Source organism: Arachis hypogaea, chromosome 11 (assembly GCF_003086295.3).
Source record: "Arachis hypogaea cultivar Tifrunner chromosome 11, arahy.Tifrunner.gnm2.J5K5, whole genome shotgun sequence".
NCBI lineage: Eukaryota > Viridiplantae > Streptophyta > Magnoliopsida > Fabales > Fabaceae > Arachis > Arachis hypogaea.
In genome coordinates this window covers 91,009,785-91,032,921 of record NC_092046.1, presented here as the reverse complement: position 1 = coordinate 91,032,921, position 23,137 = coordinate 91,009,785, and the positions used below count along the sequence as shown (strand labels likewise).

The window sequence follows — 23,137 nt, the reverse complement described above, 5'->3', positions numbered from 1 at the left end:
AGCAAAAAAGAGTGTGCTTAAGAACCCTGGACACCTCTAATTGGGGATTTTAGCAAAGCTGAGTCACAATCCGAAAAGGTTCACCCAATTATGTGTCTGTGGCATTTATGTATCCGGTGGTAATACTGAAAAACAAAGTGCTTAGGGCCACGGCCAAGACTCATAAAATTGCTGTGTTCAAGAATCATCATACTAAACTAGGAGAATCAATAACACTTTCTGAACTCTGAGTTCCTATAGATGCCAATCATTCTGAACCTCAATGGATAAAGTGAGATGCCAAAACTATTCAAGAGGCAAAAAGCTATAAGTCCCTCTCATTTGATTGGAGCTATGTTTCATTGATAGTTTGGAATTTATAGTATATTCTCTTCTTTTTATCCTATTTGATTTTTAGTTGCTTGGGGACAAGCAACAATTTAAGTTTGGTGTTGTGATGAGCGGATAATTTTTACGCTTTTTGGCATTGTTTTTAGTATGTTTTTAGTAGAATCTAGTTACTTTTAGGGACGTTTTCATTAGTTTTATGTTAAATTCACATTTCTGGACTTTACTATGATTTTGTGTGTTTTTCTGTGATTTCAGGTATTTTCTGACTGAAATTGAGAGACTTGAGCAAAAATCAGATTCAGAGGTTGAAGAAGGACTGCTGATACTGTTGGATTCTAACCTCCCTGCACTCAAAGTATATTTTCTGGAGCTACAGAACTCGAAATGGCGCGCTTCTAATTGCGTTGGAAAGTAGACATCCAGGGCTTTCCAGAAATATATAATAGTCCATACTTTGGCCAAGAATAGACGACGCAAACTGGCATTCAACGCCAGCTCTCTGCCCAATTCTGGTGTCCAGCGCCAGAAAAGGATCCAAAACCAGAGTTGAACGCCCAAACTGGCACAAATGCTGGCGTTCAACTCCAAGAAGGACCTCTACACGTGCAACACTCAAGTTCAGCCCAAGCACACACCAAGTGGGCCCCGGAAGTGGATTTATGCATCAATTACTTATTTCTGTAAACCCTAGTGACTAGTTTATTATAAATAGGACCTTTTACTATTGTATTAGACATCTTTGGATGCCTGGTTCTTAGATCAGAGGGGCTGGCCATTCGGCCATGCCTGGACCTTTCACTTATGTATTTTTAACGGTAGAGTTTCTACATTCCATAGATTAAGGTGTGGAGCTCTGCTGTTCCTCAAAGATTAATGCAAAGTACTATTATTTTCTATTCAATTCATCTTATTTCGCTTCTAAGATATTCATTCGCACTTCAACCTGAATATGATGAACGTGACAATCATCATCATTCCCATGAACGCGTGCCTGACAACCACTTCCGTTCTACTTTCGATTGAATGAGTGTCTCTTAGATCTCTTAACTAGAATCTTCGTGGTATAAGCTAGATTGATGGCGGCATTCAAGAGAATCCGGAAAGTCTAAACCTTATCTGTGGTATTTCGAGTAGGATTCAATGATTGAATGACTGTGACGAGCTTCAAACTCGCGATTGCTGGGCGTAGTGACAGACGCAAAAGGATAGTAAATCCTATTCCAGCATGATCGAGAACCGACAGACGAATAGCCGTGCCGTGACAGGGTGCGTTGACCATGTTCACTGAAAGGATAGGATGTAACCATTGACAAGGGTGATGCCTCCAAACGATTAGCCGTGCCCTGACAGGGCATTTGGATCATTTTCCTGAGAGAAGACCGAAAGTAGCCATTGACAATGGTGATGCATTACATAAAGCCAGCCATAGAAAGGAGTAAGAATGATCGGATGAAGACAGCAGGAAAGCAGAGGTTCAGAGGAATGAATGCATCTCTATGCGCTTATCTAAAATTCTAACCAATGGATTACATAAGTATTTCTATCCTTATTTTAGTATTATTTTCGAAACCCCATTTCTATTTTATATCTGCCTGACTGAGATTTACAAGGTGACTATAGCTTGCTTCATACCAACAATCTCCAAGGGATTCGACCCTTACTCACGTAAGGTATTACTTGGACGACCCAGTGCACTTGCTGGTTAGTTGTGCGAAGTTGTGAACCATGGTATTGGCATCATGTTTTTGGCGCCATTACCAGGGAAAGAAAGAGCGATAAATTTTACATAATCAAAGTGTAATCACAATTTCTGCGCACCAAGTTTTTGGCGCCGTTGCCAGGGATTGTTCGAGTTTGGACAACTGACGGTTCATCTTGTTGCTCAGATTAGGTAATTTTCTTTTTGTTTTATTTTCAAAAATTTTCAAAATGTTTCAAAAATTTCTCCTTTGTTTTCGAAAAATTTCAAAAAAAAAAATTATTTTCAAAAATATATTTTTCTTCAAAATTTTTAAGAATGAATTCTAGTGTTTCATATAACATGTTTTAGCTTGGCTGGCTATTAAGCCATGTCTAACTCCCAGGATTTTGATTGAAGACTATGAATTCATTGCTTCCTTTTTCCCAAATATTTTCGAAAAAAATTAAAAGAAAATACAAAAAAATTTATAAAATCATAAAAATAAAAAATATTTTGTGTTTCTTGTTTGAGTCTTGAGTCATGTTATAAGTTTGGTGTCAATTGCATATTCATCCTGCATTTTTCGAAAATTCATGCATTCATAAGTGTTCTTCATGATCTTCAAGTTGTTCTTGGTAAGTCTTCTTGTTTGATCTTTGCATTTGCATATTTTGTGTCTTTTCTTGTTTTTCATATGCATTCTTGAATTCTTAGTGTCTAAGCATTAAAGAATTCTAAGTTTGGTGTCTTGCATGTTTTCCTTGCATTAAAAATCTTTCAAAAATATGTTCTTGGTGTTCATCTTAACATTCATAGTGTTCTTGGTGTTCATCTTGACATTCATAGCATTCTTGCATGCATCACATGTTTTGATCTAAAATTCTCATGCATTGCATCATTTTTCTTGTTTTTCTCTCTCTTCATTAAAAATTCAAAATAAAAAATATCTTTCCCTTTTTCTCTCTCATAAATTCGAAAATTAGATTTGACTTTTTCAAAAATTTTTAAAATCTAGTTGTTTTTATGAGTCAAATCAAATTTTCAATTTAAAAATCTTATCTTGTTCAAAATCTTTTTCAAAAATCAAATCTTTTTCATTTTTCTTAGTTAGTGACAAAAGTAAGTGTCACTAACGTTCTCGATGGATGGGCAAGCTTACGTTAAAAGCCACATTAACTAAGTTAACGTGGACTCTAACGTAGGGAAGGGGGAAGCTTATTAACGTTATTGGGAAAGGTAAGTCCCAATAACGTATGCGAAGGACCAAGAGGCAACGTTAGTGGTAACGTTTGTGCCACTAACGTTGAGGTTAACGTGGCTCATACTTGGGTGAGCAACGTTAGTGAAAAAGGTGATTGTCACTAACGTTTTCGAACCCACACTTTCACTTAACGTTGACACCACTAACGTCCTGAGCTAAAAGTCCCTACCTACTTCACACTTTCTCTCTGCAAGCAAAGCTAAGCACAATGAAGAAGATAACTGCTTCAAACTCAGGATCCAAAGGCCCATACCCAAGTCTTGAAGAGCCAACTAGAAGATCAGAAGAGTAGTATATATAGGAGTAGCTTTGAATTAGTTTAGGGAGCTGGAAACTTTAGGGAGCCTTTGGCATAGAACTACTCTCTGTATTTACTTTCTCTAGATTTCTAGTTTTACTTTCAACATGTATTCTCCATCTTTGTTTTCATTTTCCAGAGCTATGAACAACTAAACCCCTTTCATTGGGTTAGGGAGCTCTGTTGTAATTTGATGGATCAATTTTAGTTTTCATTCTCCTTCTTCTATCTTTTCTCTTGATTTTACTAGAAAGCTTTTGATCTTCATCCAATTGGGTAGTTATCTTGGAATAGAAGGTATTCATACATGGATCTCTTCTGAACCTTGAAAGAGGAATGAAGGGATCATGCTAGAAATGCTTTCTCATGCTGGACCAAATTGGGTGTGGATGGATATGTGACTATAATCCTTCCAACACTTGATTTGGGAAATGCATGTCGTATAATCAGTGACCATACTTCATCTCTTCTCATGAGCAATTGACCAAGGAATTGGCTATTGATCAAGATTTGAGAGATTGAATTACAAGGAATTGTAATTCGATCACTTAAGATTGCCAAGGAGATCAATGAATGCATTGATTGAGGAAGAGATGAAAATGAACTTGATCCGGAGAACGCAACATCTCCTGAGCCCAATGAACTCCCCATTTCTGATCTTACCCATTCTCTTTAATTTCTGCCATTTACTTTTATGAGCAATTACCCCATTCCCATTTAAGATTCTGCAATTTACTTTCCGCCATTTACATTCAGCTTTTTATTTCCAGCATTTACTGTTTCCACTATTTACTTTCCCGCCATTTAATTTTCTGCAAATCTCAACTCAAATTCTGGTTCGCTCAACTAGAACATTTCTTTAATTAAAGTTGCTTGATCAATCGATCTCTGTGGGATTCGACCTCACTCTATTGTGAGTTTTTACTTGACGACGAATTCGGTACACTTGCCAAAGGAAATTTGTTGCGAGACAAGTTTTCCACGTATCAAGTTTATGGCGCCGTTGCCGGGGATTGATTTTGAATCAACAATGATTAAATTGGAGGATAACTAGAATGAGCATTTTTAGTTTGTTTGATTTAATTTTCTGTTTGAGCAATTTACTTTCAGTTTTAGTTAATTTCTTCCCTTACCCCTACTTTTTCGTTTTTTTTAGTTATTTACAATTCAGTTCACTAACCCACTAACTGTTTGATATATTGCATCACTCACACTAACAGTAATTCTAACAGAAATACTTTCTGCATCTATTTTCCTTGCTTGTGCTTTGTTGGTTGTATGACAGGGAGAAGAAGCGGAGCTTCAACTTCCTTTGATTCTGAACCTGAGAGGACCTTCTTTAGATTAAAGAGGGAAGCAAGAGAAAAATGAGTAGTTGGTGCCGAGGAAGAGGAGGAATACTTTGAACCAAACATGGAAGAAAACATGGAAAACCATCATGAAGAAGAGGCTCACAACCATGGCAGAGAAGGTCGAGCAAATCATGCTGGGGAGGAGAGAAGAGTTTTAGGCTCTTACATCAACCCAAACACGGGAAACTGTGGAAGTAGCATTCAAAAGCCAACCATCCATGCCAACAATTTTGAACTAAAATCACAGCTCATCACCCTTGTTCAGAACAACTGTTCATTTGGAGGAGGCGTCCAAGAAGACCCCAATCAACATCTAACCACCTTCCTGAGGATATGTGACACGGTGAAGTCTAATGGTGTTCATCCTGACGCCTATAGAATGCTCTTATTTCCATTCTCACTCAAGGATAAGGCAGCCAAGTGGCTGGAGTCTTTTCCGAAGGAGAGTTTTACAACTTGAGAAGATGTGGTGAACAAATTTTTAGCCAGATTCTATCCTCCCCAAAGAATCAACAGGCTAAGAGCTGAGGTCCAAACTTTCAGGCAACAAGATGGTGAGACTCTATATGAAGCATGGGAGAGGTTTAAGGACCTGACAAGGAGGTGTCCACCAGATATGTTCAATGAATGGGTGCAGCTACACATTTTCTATGAAGGCCTTTCTTATGAATCAAAGAAAGCAGTAGACCACTCATCCGGGGGATCTCTGAACAAGAAGAAGACCATTGAGGAGGCCATAGATGTTATTGAAACTGTAGCAGAAAATGACTATTTCTATGCTTCTGAAAGAGGGAACACTAGAGGAGTGATGGAGCTAAACAATGTAGATGCTCTGCTGGCCCAAAATAAGCTCATTACCAAGCAGCTGGCTGACCTAACCAAGAAGATGGTGAGGAACCAAGTAGCAGCAATCACCACTTCATCAGCAACCCAAGAAGGAGTGAATGAAGAAGAAGAGGGTAGTCAGGAGCAAGCCAACTACATTGGGAATTCATCTAGGCAAAACCATAATCCATACTCCAAGACCTACAACCCTGGTTGGAGGAATCACCCAAACTTTGGGTGGGGGAATCAATAAGATCAAGGCCAAGATCAGAGACATCACAACCCCAACAACAATGCAGCTCACCAACAATTTACACAGAGAACATATCAACACCACCATGACAACACCTCTCCACATCCATATCAAAACCAAAATAACACTCCTCATCCTTCTACCTCTAATCCCAATCCACCATCATTTGATGACAGACTCTCAAGGATTGAGAATCTACTTGAAGGCATAGGCAAGGAGATTCAAGACAACAAGGCATTCAAGGAGGAAGTGCGAGCAAATTTTAAGAACCAGGGTGACACCATCAAGAGGTTGGAATCTCAAGTGGGATATCTCTCTGAGCAAATGCCCAAACCTACAGATGGATTCCCAAGGGATACAGAAAAAAATCCGAGAGGTGAAACAAAGAAAGTAAGATGGGAAGATTGCAAGATGGTCACTATAAGTGATAAGGAGACTGAGGACAAGCCAAGCAAGCCGTCAGAACAACCTGGAGATACCGCAGTAGAGAAGAAGGAAAAAGATCACCAAGAACCAAAAATCTCACAACAAGAGCTGCTGAGACTCTATGCACCCTTTCCCCAACTACTCAATGGTGCTGTGGAGAAGAGAATATACTCAAGATTTCTTGACTTGTTTGCATCTCTGCATGTAAACATACCATTCATCAAGACCATCCAACAAATGCCTGCATAAATCAAGTATATGAAGGAACTGCTTCCCAGGAAAAGCTCACTCAAGGGAGGCCAAACTATAGTGATGAACAAGGAGTGCAGCGCCCTCATTCAACCAGAGTTGCCTACAAAAAGAAAGGACCCAGGGAGTTTTCATATCCCCTGTGCCATAGGAGAAACAATGTTTGATAGAGCACTTTGCGATTTGGGAGCAAGCATCAACTTAATACCCTTATCCCTTGTGAAGAGGCTGCAGATCAATAAGATAATTCCCACAGATGTAGTCATCAGGCTGGCTGACAAAACTCAAAAACAAGCAATAGGAGTGGTGGAAAATGTGTTGGTAAAGGTTGGGAAATACTTCCTCCCAACAGACTTTGTCATATTGGACATGGAAGAGAGTCACACTCACCCAATCATATTGGGAAGACCATTCCTAGCTACAGCTAGAGCACTCATAGATGTGGAGCGAGGGGAGTTAATCTTGAGAATCCATGATGAACAGCTCACCTTCACTGTTTTCAAACACTCACAAGAAATAGATCAAGAGAACAAGGAACCAAGGAAGGATCACAGTGAGACACTGAAGGAAGAGACAAGCACTGAAAGACAACGAGCACATCTGGAGATCCCCTTGATTGATGAACAAGGCAAGCAGCAATTGCCACAGCTCAAAGAAAATCAGGAGGAACCTAAACCACCAGAAAAATATGAGACCAGTAACCACATTTCCTTAGAGGAGGAGGTCACAAAGAGTAAGACAACATCACAAGGAACAAAGAAGAAGGTACCAAGGAGGTGGAGGAACAAGAAGATCCCCACTGAGGACTTCTCTCCAGGGGATAAAGTAATCTCAGCTTACTTCCCAGATATTCCCCCTGATCTCCCTACTGTACCATCTCAGTTACCTAAGGTCTTCACTATCAACAGAATTCTCTCCTTGGAACATGTAGAGATCATTGATGCAACTACTGGATATAGGTCTACTGCCAGAGGAGAAGACTTGAAGTATTATCAACCTCCATGATGAAGGCAAAACGTCAAGCTAGTGACGCTAAAGAAGCACTTCATGGGAGGCAACCCATGTTTTACATGCTTTTAGAAAATAGTGAATAAGTCAATATTTATGAATTCCAACCCAAACTTGACAAACACTTGGTGAAATCCTTATTATGCAGTATATAGTGAAGAACAAGTTTGGTGTTCAAAGCATGCCAAGAAAGCATGAATGCAACTCAGAGCATGCTAGTCTTGGAGCTTTGAACAAAAACTTTTCATCACAGTGCTCCAAACTAAGTTTGGTGTCACCCAAGGTGCCACAAATATGCATATAAGGATACACAGTTAGTTAGTTAGTTGGTGTTCATGAATAAACAATTTAATTCTTTTTCTTTATTATTCTAGCCGTAAAGTTTAAATCTTTTTTATGATATTGATTTTTTCTTATTTTATTTTTATAGAGAAAAGGAAAAGGAGCATTGAAAGGGATTGATTGGACAATTAAATGAAGAAGGTTCGGACACCACAAAAGGAGGGACTACACACTTGTTCTAAAAAGGGAACGCATTGGAAAATATTGCCATGCAACATAGAAAAGAATGGGACCCTTGAAGACCGAACAATCTCCATCATAAAGTGATGATCCTTGTCCTTCCTTCGTGCACAACCCCAACCGTCCATCAAGCAACCACTCCATCAATCCACACCTTCCATTCACTCACAACTTCTCTATATAAGTGATCCTTGTTCCGTAACCCACTCTTCATACCTCTCCATTTCGGGACAAAGCACCTCCTACCCCATTGAAAACATTCCCACTCACTCCCTTCATTGCACTCAACCCTAAACAACCAAAAATCTCCACACCCTTACCACCTTCACACATTAACCCTCATTCATGGCATCTTCGAGCTTTAAAAGAAGGAAGGGAAAGGAACCTATGGAGCAACACCCGTATGATAAAAAGAGATTTAGAAGCTTGCACCATGCATTGCAATACGGGTGGATGGTGGATAAGGAGATCATTTATGAGCTGGGATTTCAAGTTAGGAAAACTGAGTGTCCCGAAATCATAAAGAAGGTAGAAAAGAGAAGATGGGAGCTCCTCACTGATCCGGTCATTAAGGTAAATGCAAATCTTGTAAGAGAGTTTTATGCAAATGCGGTCCGATATGATAAGGCAGATGAGTCATATGCAAGCTTTGTGAGAGGAAAGATGGTGGATTTTGGTCCCATGAGTGTCATGAGGGCATTAAAGCTACGGTCCATACCGTTTGAAGAAGAGAGTTATCATTAAAGAATGGACAACAGCCCCAATCATGATCAGATTGTGCAAGACATTTGTGTACCCGGAGCTGACTGGGAAATATATGCGGATAGGAGACCAAGGTTCATCAAGAGAGCAGACCTCACTCTGGAAGCAAAAGGGTGGTTCGAAATTGTAAGGTGGTCCATCCTCCCAGCAGGGAACAACTCGGAGGTGAATCTCAAGAGAGCCATAATGGTGCACTGTATACTCAAAGGAGGAGAGATCAAGGTTCATGAACTCATAGCCGCAGGCATTAGAAAGATGGCAGAGAAAAGCGACTCAAGAGGAAAGTTAGGTTACCCCAGCACCATTTACCGACTATGCAAGAAAGCTGGGGTGGTGTTTGAAGATGAAGACCCCGTGTGGATAAAAGAGGGCATTCCAATAACCGTTCGACGGATGCATGCTACCGCATCTCCCCTGCCTAAACGAAAGCAAAGGAAGAGGCCAGCCCCTCAAGTAATAGAAGGACAAATCTTAGAGGGGCAAGCACCAGCCACTCTGGATATGCACCAACTACAGGAAGCCATTGATGGCCTGTCTCGACAATATTTGGAAAGCCAAGGAGAACAGAAAGAGCTTCAACTACAGATGATGGGGCAGCAAGAGAAATCACTTTCAAGATGGATGACTCAACAAGGGGAGTGGCAAAAGCAAATGATGGAGCAGCAACTGAGTCAAGGACAACAATGGAGTGAAACATTCCACAGGATAGAACAAAGGCAAAATGAACAACAAGAATCTATCTAGAAGCTAATCAACATCCAAGCACATCAAGGTGCACACATACATGAGATGCATCGAAGACAAATAGAACAGGCAGAACTATTGGACGAGCAAAGGGCATTCGCAGAAGGAGTTTACATGAGCGAGACTGGGCATCATATAAACACTCAAGCCAGGCTCGGATACTTAGTAGGACAGCTGCCTATATTGCATCCAGGAATCGCAAGGTATGAAGAAATGAGGGATGAATTAGCACGAGAAGAAAGACAAAGGGTGGAAGAGAGTCATGAATCAGTGAGGAAGGCACTTGAGGATTGGAAGCAAGCAAGATTGGCACGGATGCGAGGAAATGCAAGAGGACACAAAGAGGACAAGCAAGTAGGGAAGCATAGGCATCCACATGAGTAAAAGGTGGTGGAGTTCCTTCTTTGGTCAATCTTTTTCTATGCTTTAAATAAGGAAGATCTTGTATGAAATAGAACATGCTTCCATGATAGTTTGAACCTTTTTAAATTCTGTCTTTTAAGCTTTTTGTTGAATAGGTCTATGCTTGCTAGTCTTTATGTCACTGCATCCTCACTTTGCTTACTTGTATGCTTGTCCTTTTGAATCAAATGAAAAGAGAATGAGTGTTTTATAAAAGACCAGAGTGGAGTTCATACTATGGAGTAAGTTCCTGAGTTTGTGGTGTGGTCATAAGTTAGCTAAGTTGGTTCAACCACAAGGTGGGAAGACAACTATCTATCATGAATACTATGCTTTGAACATACCCATGAGACTAGCTAAATAATAAGATCCTAATAAGAAAAAGGGAAAGAACAATCAAAGTTGAAGAATAAAAGAAAAAAAAAATAATAGCAAGAAAAGAGGCTAGGCACCAAGGATTTGAGTCTTGAGGGATGTGTCTGTGGTGTTCCTGTACCAAGGATCTGCTTGGATTACTAAGCTCTCAGGGGTGCTTTATCACCTGGTAACTTGGGTTAACTAACCCGGGATTATCAGCTGAAAGTCCACCATCAAGAGCAATCTTTGCTATAGAACATTTAGTAGCCCAAAGAGGTGCTGGACACCAAGACCTCAAGGAAAGAAAATAAACAAACCATGTGCCTGTGGTGTGTATGTATGGGGGAGAGACTTGAGGAAGTAAGTCCTTAGGGGTGCTTCAACACCTAGCACCTTGAACCAACTGGTTCGGGAGTGTTGGCTGAAAGCTTATTTTAAAGAGTTGCCCCCTTACAGAGCACTTAGCCTAAGAACACAAATAAGCCCTGAAATGACAACAAAAGGATCAATGAATAAAAGTCTCATGGGATGCAATCACAGTGAGTATTCTAGGACATGATAAAGGTCTGAAAGCTAGTGAAGGAATGAACCTAAGTTACTATGCATGAAACCACCATAAAACCAGCAAAATGACTTCCACAAGAATGACTCATTTCTCTTGGCATACCATTCATCATTCTCTTGTTCCAATACTTGCTTAGGGACAAGCAAGCTTTAAGTTTAGTGTTGTGATGCCAGGGCATTTTGGCCAGTTTCACTGACCTTTTCTTTACTGTTTTTAGGGTATTTTCGTGCATTTTCTTAGAAAATAAGCTAGTTTTGGGTAGATATTCACTTACATCTTGATTCAAGCATACATTGTGCACTTTACATGATTTCATGAGGATTTTGCATGAATTATATGATAAATTGGATGATGCATGACTCATGACTTGGACTAGAACTTTGATGCACTTTGTTGCTTGATTTCAGGACAAAGGAAGCAAAGAAGAACCACGTTAGCAGTCACGTTAGTCCCACTAACGTGACCTCTAATGTGGAATGGGTGCTAACTTGCAAAGTTAATGAGAAATGTAATCGCCAATAACGCCCTCGAAGCCATCATAAAGCCACGTTAAGAGTCACGTTAACTAAGTTAACGTGAACTCTAACGTGGAAGAAGACAATAAGGCCAACGTTAGTGACACTCCCCTTTGTCACTAACGTTGGACCAAGCTCATAATTGGCCACGTTAGTTGCCACGTTAACTTAGTTAACGTGGCTTCTAACGTTAAGAAGCAAAAGGGAAGCCAACGTTAGTGACATTCACCTTTGTCACTAACGTTGGCCAAGCTTCCATAAGCCACGTTAACTCCCACGTTAACTTAGTTAACGTGGAAGCTAACATGGAGAGAGCAATTGGTCGCCAACATTAGTGACACTTACCTTTGTCACTAACGTTGGGGTGAACCACCAAGAGCCACCATGAGCAACGTTAACTCCCACGTTAACTTAGTTAACGTGGAAGCTAACGTGGATAAAGAGATGAGGAGCCAACGTTAGTGACACTCACCTTTGTCACTAACGTTGGAGATGGCTAGCATGACTACGTTAGAAGCCACGTTAACCTAGTTAACGTGGACTCTAACGTGAGAAATAGGGGCACATTGGAACGTTAGTGACAAAGGTAAGTGTCACTAACATTCTCGAAGGATGGGTAACCTTATGTTAAGAGCCACATTAACTAAGTTAACGTGGACTCTAACGTAGGGAAGGGGGAAGCTTATCAACGTTATTGGGAAAGGTAAGTCCCAATAACGTATGCGAAGGACCAAGAGGCAACATTAGTGGTAACGTTTGTGCCACTAACGTTGAGGTTAACGTGGCTCATACTTGGGTGAGCAACGTTAGTGAAAAAGGTGATTGTCACTAACGTTCTCGAACCCACACTTTCACTTAACATTGACACCACTAACGGCCTGAGCTAAAAGTCCCTGCCTACTTCACACTTTCTCTCTGCAAGCAAAGCTAAGCCCAATGAAGAAGATAACTGCTTCAAACTCAGGATCCAAAGGCCCATACCCAAGACTTGAAGAGCCAACTAGAAGATCAGAAGAGTAGTATATATAGGAGTAGCTTTGAATTAGTTTAGGGAGCTGGAAACTTTAGGGAGCCTTTGGCATAGAACTACTCTCTGTATTTACTTTCTTTAGATTTCTAGTTTTACTTTCAGCATGTATTCTCCATCTTTGTTTTCATTTTTCAGAGCTATGAACAACTAAACCCCTTTCATTGGGTTAGGGAGCTCTATTGTAATTTGATGGATCAATTTTAGTTTTCATTCTCCTTCTTCTATCTTTTCTCTTGATTTTACTAGAAAGCTTTCGATCTTCATCCAATTGGGTAGTTATCTTGGAAAAGAAGCTATTCATACTTGGATCTCTTCTGAACCTTGAAAGAGGAATGAAGGGATCATGCTAGAAATGCTTTCTCATGCTGGACCAAATTGGGTGTGGATGGATATGTGACTATAATCCTTCCAACACTTGATTTGGGAAATGCATGTGGTATAATCAGTGACCATACTTCATCTCTTCTCATGAGCAATTGACCAAGGAATTGGCTATTGATCAAGATTTGAGAGATTGAATTACAAGGAATTGTAATTCGATCACTTAAGATTGCCAAGGAGATCAATGAATGCATTGATTGAGGAAGATATGAAAATGAACTTGATCCGGAGAACGCAACATCTCCTGAGCCCAATGAACTCCCCATTTCTGATCTTACCCATTCTCTTTAATTTCTGCCATTTACTTTTATGAGTAATTGCCCCATTCCCATTTAAGATTCTGCAATTTACTTTCCGCCATTTACATTCAGCTCTTTATTTCCAGCATTTACTGTTTCCACTATTTACTTTCCCGCCATTTAATTTTCTGCAATTCTCAACTCGAATTCTGGTTCGCTCAACTAGAACATTCCTTTAATTAAAGTTGCTTGATCAATCAATCTCTGTGGGATTTGACCTCACTCTATTGTGAGTTTTTACTTGACGACGAATTCGGTACACTTGCCGAAGGAAATTTGTTGCGAGACAAGTTTTCCGCTTATCATCGCCATCTCTGGCGTATTATTTTGGTGAACCAATATAGACTCTTTTTCTTTTATTTTGGATATTTTTTCTGTATTTTTTTCTTTATTTTTATTTTTATTTTCTGGATACTTATACATTGCGACTTTCATGTATTTTTACTCTATTTCTGCATTTTGCATTTTTAGTTCATATTTTAGCCACTTAGTTCAGTTGCAATTCTAACTTATTAGTTATAGAAATTGTGGATTAATTAGTATAGTTTACCCTTTTTAGCATAAGATAGCTTAGTTTAAATTGGAAAATATAAAAAGGGAAGTAAACTAGAGACTTTAACAGAATCAAAACAACCCACACCTTGTATATATAGCATTACATGTTAGTTAACAATACTTCATCAAGGAGAAACACTAGAACTTTAAAGCCATTCAATATAAGTTTTACATTGAGAATAATGAGAATTTTTAACTAAACCTGCATGACATACATAAGTGATAAATAATTTTTGAGCTAGAGAACACATAGCCTGTGAGTTTTGAGCTTAATTGTATGGTTACATTTAAACCATAATTTTTATTCCTGTGTGTTCTGCCCTTCTTTTATATTCTGATGTTCTTTACTTTGCTTTAATCTATATGTCCAATTATAGAAGATAGAATATAGAATATAGATACATATCAAAAGAGTGATTGAGGCCATTATTTGATTTTAGCTCACTTATCCCAAAAATAACCTACCTTTCACATCACCCTTGTTAGCCCCCTTGAGCCTTTAAATCCCCTTTTATTCTATTAGCCACACTACTAGCCTTAAGAAGAAAAACAAAATAAAATCCCAAGTTGAATCCTTGGTTAGCTTAAGATAGAAAATTATGAATAGTTTAAATGTGGGAAACCTATTGGGAACATGGATTATATAAAGAAAAAAAAAATAAAAGGTAGAAGAGTTGAAAAGAATAAAATAACTCAAACTAAAAAATTTTTGGGAAGCATGCTCATGAGAAATCAAAGTGATTAAATTACCATGTGCATTAAAAAAAAATAAAAAAAAATAAAAATTTCAGTATTTAAAAAAGGGGATACAAAAGAATTCCCCAAATGCAAAAGTAAAAGCAATGCACATGGAATAAGAACAAAAGTTGAAACATGAGAATGTAACATCCAAAAGTGGGAAAAATATGGGAAAATAGGTAAAGAAGTTTTGTTTTACTAATTATGTATGTTAGGTGAGATCTTAGTCTAATTAAGGATTCACTTATTAGCTCACTTAGCCTTATACATATATCCTTACCTTTACCTTGGCCCCATTACAACCTAAATTAAAGACCTCATAATTTTTGGTATGACTGTATTCTATAATTGTTGATTAGTTAGATGAAGAAAAAAGTTATAGAAAAGGAGGAATAAAAAGAGGAATAGAGTGATTGACCCAATAAACACTGAGTGACTAGAGAGTAAACACAAATCCAGTGAGGGTTCAATAGCTCATTAACATTTATCTCTGTTTGAATTATCAAATTGTCTTGCAAGTTCATAAAATGCTTTTTTCTCCCATCTCACTTGTAAAAGTGCTTTATGATTATCTAAGGCTTGGCTATATATATACATATATGGCTCCTTGAGAATGTGAATTAATTCAACTACATGCAAGCTTTATATACAAGTGAGCGAATAAAAAAAGTAGAATTGCATGATGCATCATTCATTTAGGTAGTTGCATTTAGATTAGATTGCATTGCATGACATTCCATCACTTTAACCTTACTTATTACCTTGGATTTAGCATGAGGACATGCTATTGTTTAAGTGTGGGGAGGTTGATAAACCCATATTTTATGATATACTTTGTGCTTAATTTGAGTGATTTATTCAACTCTTTACCCACTTATTCATATTAATTGCATGGTTTTACTTTCCCTTTCTTATTATGTGATGTATGTGAAAAGCATGTTTTCTATGCTTTAAAATTAATTATTTTAATCACCTTTAATTCCATTCGATGCTGTGATTAGTGTGTTGAGTAATTTTCAGATCTTCTAAGGTAGGAATTGTAACAACCTTGTTTTTCGAGTACGCGAGATCTTTTCTGAAGGCACAGATTTCTCTGGAAAATCAGTAAGGGGAACACCTCTTATATATCATAAAGTATCTCAATCATCATTGTCATTATGTCATCCTTAAGCTAGAACCTCTTCTGAGGCAAGCTCAATAACGCAATCGCGAAGAACCTTGTTTTTGAACCGTATCGGTTAGGAGTTTTGATTCTGTTTTTTGTAAATAGTCTTAGTTTGACAAACCGGACTCGATTCATGAGAGAAGAGAGATAATAGGATAATATTATCATTATATTAGTATTAGAAGATGCTTGAATGATATTATAAGGTTACCTGGTCTGTTTTAGTTAAAAACAGGAAATCGGTTTAACCGGGTTCACAGTTTACTGGTGCAGCTTAACACCAGCACTCTCTGATGAATTTAGAAATGCTAAGGCCTCATTATACATATTCTATTCTCATAATAAATATGTTACTAGTTTCATTTATGCTAGTAGCTCAGAAAATAATTTTTAGAGATGTTTTTATAAGTGTTCCGATACATCTAGTTTTAGTAGTTATACACCTGAGATATTTGAATATTATTTTAAACCACCTCCAAGCCAACCAATCACAACTCACCTTACACCCCCAAGACACTCCAAGGCTGGTCATTTACTCCCTTTGGCCGAAATTGAAAGGAGAGAAAAGAGAGAAAACTTTATGAACACTTAATCTTCAAAGCTTGATTTCTTCTGAACCAAAACTCAAATCAAAACTCCGATTTCACCAAAATGATCCTCTCTTCTTCCTCTACATAACCATGTAACTTATCAAGGCTGGAAATAAGGTGAGATGGCCGTTCCTTTCCCCTTTGCATTCAGTTTTCAAGGAAACATGCTTAAGCATGTGCTTTCTTGATGTTCTTCCTTAGATCTCTTGCTTAGCTTGACTTGTGGGCCAAAGATCTTTGATTTCCTGCACGTTTAAGGTGAGGATAACCTTCCTAAGATGCTGCTGAAGTTCTTTAGTTGATGGTTTAGAGTTTTAAAGTTGTTCTTTATGTGTTTTAGGAGGAAAAAGTGCTTTAAGAACACTTCAAAGAGTAACCGGATTTGGAGTAGCAAATCAAGGTAGGGTGTCACGAAATTAATTTTGATTATTTGTGTTTGAGATGTGTGAATGTTGTATGATTTGGCTGTGCTAAAAATTGGTTGCATATATGATTGATTCTTGGTGAAAATTTGGTGAAATTTTGATGAAATTTGATGAAATTTAAGCTTTAAAGTTCATGTTCTTGGAGAAGCTGGAAAAACGAAACCCTAGGCTTAAATTAAGGTTCAATTTGTGTTGAAATCATGTAGAAAAGATAGGGTTTTAGTGGCTGCTAATTTATTATGAATTATAGTAAAAATCGGTTGCTGAAAAGACTGAAAAACGGGTAAAAAACAGAGAAAGAATCTGAAGAATTTGTGAAGAACATGAAGAACACTTTGAGTGTGGTGAAGAACAATGAAGAACACCTTTTTGATCCATAAAAGGGAAAGGAAGTAAATATTTTGGTGTTTGAGGGGTTATTTTGTAATTTCTAAAAGTTAGGGTGGTTAAAGTAGAAATATTAAAAGTTACCGGGTTAAAAAGTGAATTTTAAAGGTTAAAAGGTAAAGGCAAGGTAATTTTCGAAAATTTAATGATAAAATAATAAATAATAGTAAAAAATTAAATAATAATATTTAATTAAAAATAATATTTTAATAAAAATAATAAAATAATGCGAAAAAAGCAGTTTTCTGTAAAAGCTTTAGAAAGACAACTTTAAGCGCAGAATCTCATAATTACCTTCATAAAACACTTAGGGAGTGGTAAAAACATATTAGTGAGGCAAAGATAAAGGAAAGATAAAAATTTAAAGAAGAGATAAAAATCAAGGAAAAGTCTGTAAAGTTCTGATGACAAAAAAAAAAAAACAGAAAGAAATTAGTGAACGAACTAGGGCAATATAGTTAGTCCTTGAGTTGCGACTAGGGTTAGGTATTATATGAAAAGTTAAACTGTTTCAGTATAGACTTAATGAACCTATACTTGGGACAGGCATACTATTCATACCGAAATTTACATAAGCTTTAAATACATACGTTAAGCAGAGAAATCAGAGCAGAGTAAAGAAAACATAAAGAACAGAGTAACCAGAGAAAAGTAAAGAGATACAGAGAAAAGAATAATTAGAGTAGAGTAAAAAGACAAAGTGAAAAGAGTAATATGATAAAGAGAATAGAGAACAAGCAGAGGGCCTGTTGAAAAGGTCATTTGTTGCGTTAAGGCAACTTCAGAGATATTTGTATATTCATCTGCTGCTTTTCTGTTGGCCATAGAGGTCCTGGAGGCCCAAGTTCACCTACAGTGAGTTGTTATTCCTGTAGGCCGAAGTTCACCTGCAGTGAATATCAACTGTGTATCTCAAGGTGTTGCTCCTGTAGGCCGAAGTTCACCTACATAGAGTTGTGATACCTGTAAGCCGAAGTTCACTTACAGGGGCGCTATTTCTGTAAGCCGAAGTTCACTTACAAAGGTGCTATTTCTGTAGGCCGAAGTTCACCTACAGAAAGTTGTTATGCTGTAATTAGACTATTTCAGTAAGCCGAAGTTCACTTATAGAGGTGCCATTTCTATAGGCCGAAGTTCACCTATAGAAAGTTGTTATGTTGTGATTGAACTATTCCTGTAAGCCAAAGTTCACTTATGGGAGTGCTGTTTCTGTTGGCTGAAGTTCACCTACAGAGATAAAGCCATATCTAGGACTAGTTCCTAGGTAATGTCGGGATGCAGGGTGTAAACCGACACGTGAGCTCATGGCCTGCATAGGACAGACATGCATCATACTTGGTTGTGCATTTCCTCTGTTTTGATTGTTGTATGAATGTATGTTTTCCTTGTTTGTATTCTCTTCTCTGTGTTTGTGTTTTACTCTCTTACATTCTTCTGTTTGTGATCTGTTTTCAGTTTACTCTATTTTTTCTATTCATATGTCTTCTGTTTACTGCATTTCTATATTCTGCTATATGTCTGCTAAGCGACACAAATTAATGAACTTAACTAATAACCCCGGCCCTACTAAGAACTCCCCAGTTCTTACCCCTTCTCTCTCCCTTCCCCCTTCAGATGGAAGCAAAAGTACCCTTCCGTAATCTACCGATGACCGTTTTGCAAAGAAGATTCCGCTCTAGGTAGTCTTCTGAGTCTAGGGTGAATCACTTTATCTGTTTATATGTATACACTATGAGACCAGCCAACATCTGCACCCCGTTCGTATGCGCACTTTAGCCTAAATTCTGTGAACGAGACTCCTGTTGTGTGGCTACCTGATGAGGTACCAGAGAGACGTCATACAGCAATATCTGATCGTGCAGAGGAATAGTAGATGATCTTCCACCTTCTGATGATGTTTCACCTGACTTGAGTTTTGAAGACTTAGAACGTACTTTCCCTCGCTTTAGTAGTTTAGAGGGACTAGGTGAGTATAGAGTCTAGGCTAGCCTAGGTGCCAGCTTAGGGACCTCTTGAACAGGTCAGGACCTGGGATGTTGTATGTATATATATGTATATTGATGTTATTTAGCTATATCTAGGGGTGTTCTAACTAACAGTCTATATTCTAATAAAGGCTGAATCACCGAATGTTGTCAACTACTTGTGATGTATTTATGTGTGGTTGTTTATAACTGTTTTATCTGTTATTATTTGTGAATTGATTATAAATGATTCTGTTTATTAATTCAAACATTTTCAAAAAAAAAATTACCTCGCTAACTATCTACGCTTTTAACAACGAATCAGGCTCATATAATAAATAATAGATAATAATTAGGATGATAAATTGGTAGCACTTAGTTTCTGGTATGTCCTAGGCAAACTGAAAATTGGGTCGTTACAATTTGGTATCAGAGCAGTTCGTTCCCAGTAGAGCCTGGGGAGTGGACTGACTATGCTTCATTGCATACTCTGCTTGTGTGTCTCATGCTGTTAGGGTATCTTCCAGATACATTTGGCATGAATGTCTATGAGTGCTCATTTTGGGAATGTTCGTACTTAACTTGAGATATTAAAACTGATCACCTTAATGTTGATTGTTTAGTGCGGATAAGACCTTAATGACTGTAAATAGGCATGGTTTAATCGAGCTCCGAACGATGAATCGACGTGAGCCACAACTATCTTCATAGCTGTTATGATCTTAATGGATATGGCTGTGTGAGATTTGGATGCTGTCAGGTGATGCCAAGGCATCATAGGCTAGTTTCACTAGCATTTTTCTGTTAGTTTTAGTTGTTTTATGCATTTTCTTGAGCTTAAAGTAACCAAAAATGGTTAAATGAAGAACAAAGCAATGAACCATCCAAACAACATGATTTTGATGCATATTCCATGAGTTTTAGTTATAATACTTAAATGCTATGAATGGAAGATTTCTCATGAAATTTTGCAAGACTTTGATGCAATTGTTTGAATGATTTCAGGGAAGAAGAGGCTAAGCAAGGAAGCAACAAAATCAATGAAGGAAGCTTGAATATCACATGTGGAGTTTAAGTTCCAGTTTAAGCCTAAACTGGAGCTTAAACGTCAAAATCATGAAGGATAAGAAATGCTGGAATTGAAGTTTAACCTCCAGTTTGACCTTAAACTGGAGGTTAAACGCCAGAATGATAATGCCACTCAGGGAGGAGTTCCACGTTTAACCTCCAGTTTGACCTCAAACTGGAGGTTAAACGCCAGAACCAGGAAGAGTACCAGGGAGCCATTCCACGTTTAAGCTCCAGTTTGACCTCAAACTGGAGCTTAAACGTGTTCGACAGCTTTTCTCCTCCAGGGTTGCTCTCTCCATTTCCACGTTTAACCTCCAGTTTGACCTCAAACTGGAGGTTAAACGTGTTCGACACCTCCAGGGCTACCATTCTAAGCTTCCACGTTTAACCTCCAGTTTGACCTCAAACTGGAGGTTAAACGTGTTCGACCTCCAGTATGCCTCCACCCTTTTCCACGTTTAACCTCCAGTTTGACCTCAAACTGGAGGTTAAACGTGTTCGACCTCCAGGGCTGCCCTTCCTATTTCCACGTTTAAGCTTCAGTTTAACCTTAAACTGAAGCTTAAACGTGTTCGACTACATGACTCTCCAGGGCTACCTTCTTCCATTTCCACGTTTAAGCTTCAGTTTAACCTTAAACTGAAGCTTAAACGTGCTTCTACAAAAGGCCTCACTGGAAGTGTCTGGCGTTTAAGCTGCAGTTTAAGCTTAAACTACAACTTAAACGCCACTCTTGGAAAAGGTTTCTGGGCCAAAAATATTGTGATTTAAGTTAGTCTTTGAGCACAAATATTAACGTAAACTTACTTTGGTATGAAACCCAATTGAATATCATGGTTTATGGGATTGGGCCTGAAGGATTGATGAGTTTGAAATCTCAATTTATTGAGTCATGTGTCATTATTTGATTATCACTAAGTTGGCTCAATAAATGTTACAGGATTTGGATCAAGAACCTCATCAAGATTATGGATCATAAACCCAAGGCAAAAGGAAAGCAAGGAGAGGCCTCAAAGCCCAAGAAGCACAACTGAAGCTCAATATAGAAAGTGTATAAATAGGATAGAAGTTAAGTTAGAAGGATTTTTACCTTCACTTTTAGAGTTTTCCTTTTCTTTGTAATTGAATTCAGAGCTATGATTCACTAAACCCCCTTTCATTGGGTTAGGGAGCTCTATTGTAATTCAATGAATCAATAATAGTTTACCTTCTTCTTCAATCTTTTCTCTTGAATTTTGTTAGAAAGCTTCTCGATCTAATTCCATTGAGTAGTTGTCTTGGGAAAGAAACTACCCATACTTGGAATCCTTCGGAGCCTTGGGAAAGGAATGGAGGATTCATGCTAGAGAAGCTTTCTCACAGTGAATTGGATTGGGGTTTGGATGGATATTGTGACATGTAATCCTACCAAATTGTGGTTCATGAAATTGTGTGGTATAATCAGTGATCAAGCATCATCTCTTCTTATGAACATTTAAACCAAGGGATTGGGAATTTGTTTGTTTTTAGAGAGAATTGGTGAGCCAAGGGATTGGTATCCAATCATATAAGATTGCCAAGCAAAATTCAATGAACGCATTGGTTGAGGAAGAGATAAACATGTTTTGATTCGGAGATCTCAATATCTCCTATAACCCAATGAATTCCCCATTTCTGATTTCCATTTTCTCTTTACATTCTGCAACTCAATTCATGCAACACCCCCATTCCCTTTTAATTTCAGCAATTTAGTTTCTGCTCTTTAATTCATTGCAATTTAAGATTCCGCCATTTCAATTTCTTGTCATTTACTTTTACCGCCAATTTTACATTCCGCAATTCTCATCTCAATCTTGATTCCGCTCAACTAGAACACACTTCTAATCCGAATTGCTCACTCAACCAATCCTTGTGGGATTTGACCTCACTCTATTGTGAGTTTTTACTTGACGATAACCGGTGCACTTGCCGGAAGGAATTTTGCCGATCGTGCAATTTCCTAAATCGTAGCATAACTAGTTTATGTGCATCAAGTTTATGGCGCCGTTGCCGGGGATTGGTTTTCGATTGACAATTCTCAAATTGGAAGCTAACTAGATTGAGCAATTTTCTCTTGCTTTGTTAATTCTGTCCAAGATACTTGTGAATTTTAATTTCTGCACTCGGTTATATGCTTTCCTTCTTTATGCCTTTAAATTCATGCAACTAACTCACTGACTCACTAACTGTTTGAATTAATTCCTCAATTGATCTAACCATACTCTTCCATTAACCAAGAGTACTTCACTTGTTTGTGTTTGAGCTGTGTTCTTGTATGACAGGTAGGAGAGGAGAGACATCAACTCCTCCATATACCGAACCAGAGAGGACCCTTCATAGACTTAGAAGGGAAGCAAGAGGGAAGAGAGTAGTGGGAGAAGAGGAATCTGAAGGAGAATCTGAGGACAATTTTGAGGAAGCTTTAGATCTCAACATGGATAGAGAAGTTCACAACCATGAGAGAGCTGATGGAAACGATGCCATTCCTGAGAGGAGGGTTCTTAGTTCATACATAAACCCAACCTCTGGGAATTGTGGTAGTAGCATCCAGAAACCACCCATTCAGGCCAACAATTTTGAGCTCAAGCCACAGCTAATATCACTAGTGGAGAATCATTGTTCCTTTGGAGGAAGTGCTAATGAAGACCCAAACCAACATCTCACAAAATTCCTGAGAATTTGTGACACTGTGAAGTCCAATAGAGTCCAGGAAGATGCCTATAAACTACTTTTGTTCCCATTTTCACTTAGGGACAAAGCAGCTAAGTGGCTGGAATCATTCCCAAGGGGGAGTCTAACAACATGGGATGAGGTGGAAAGCAAGTTTCTGGCACGTTTCTACCCTCCACAAAAGGTCAATAGGCTTCGATCTGAGGTTCAGACTTTTAGACAACAAGATGGTGAAACTCTCTACGAGGCATGGGAGAGATTCAAGGACTTGACAAGGAAATGCCCACCAAACAT

General features: G+C 38.3%; 2 non-coding genes across 2 annotated transcripts; both read right to left on the bottom strand.

Moving 5' to 3' along the window:
• Positions 1-5,436: 5,436 nt before the first annotated feature.
• Positions 5,437-5,543, bottom strand: LOC112724901 (small nucleolar RNA R71). Its single transcript, XR_003164041.1, has one exon. It is a non-coding gene; the product is annotated as a small nucleolar RNA R71 (small nucleolar RNA).
• A 17,490-nt stretch (positions 5,544-23,033) lies between these two features.
• On the bottom strand, positions 23,034-23,137 carry LOC112725502 (small nucleolar RNA R71). Its single transcript, XR_003164606.1, has one exon. It is a non-coding gene; the product is annotated as a small nucleolar RNA R71 (small nucleolar RNA).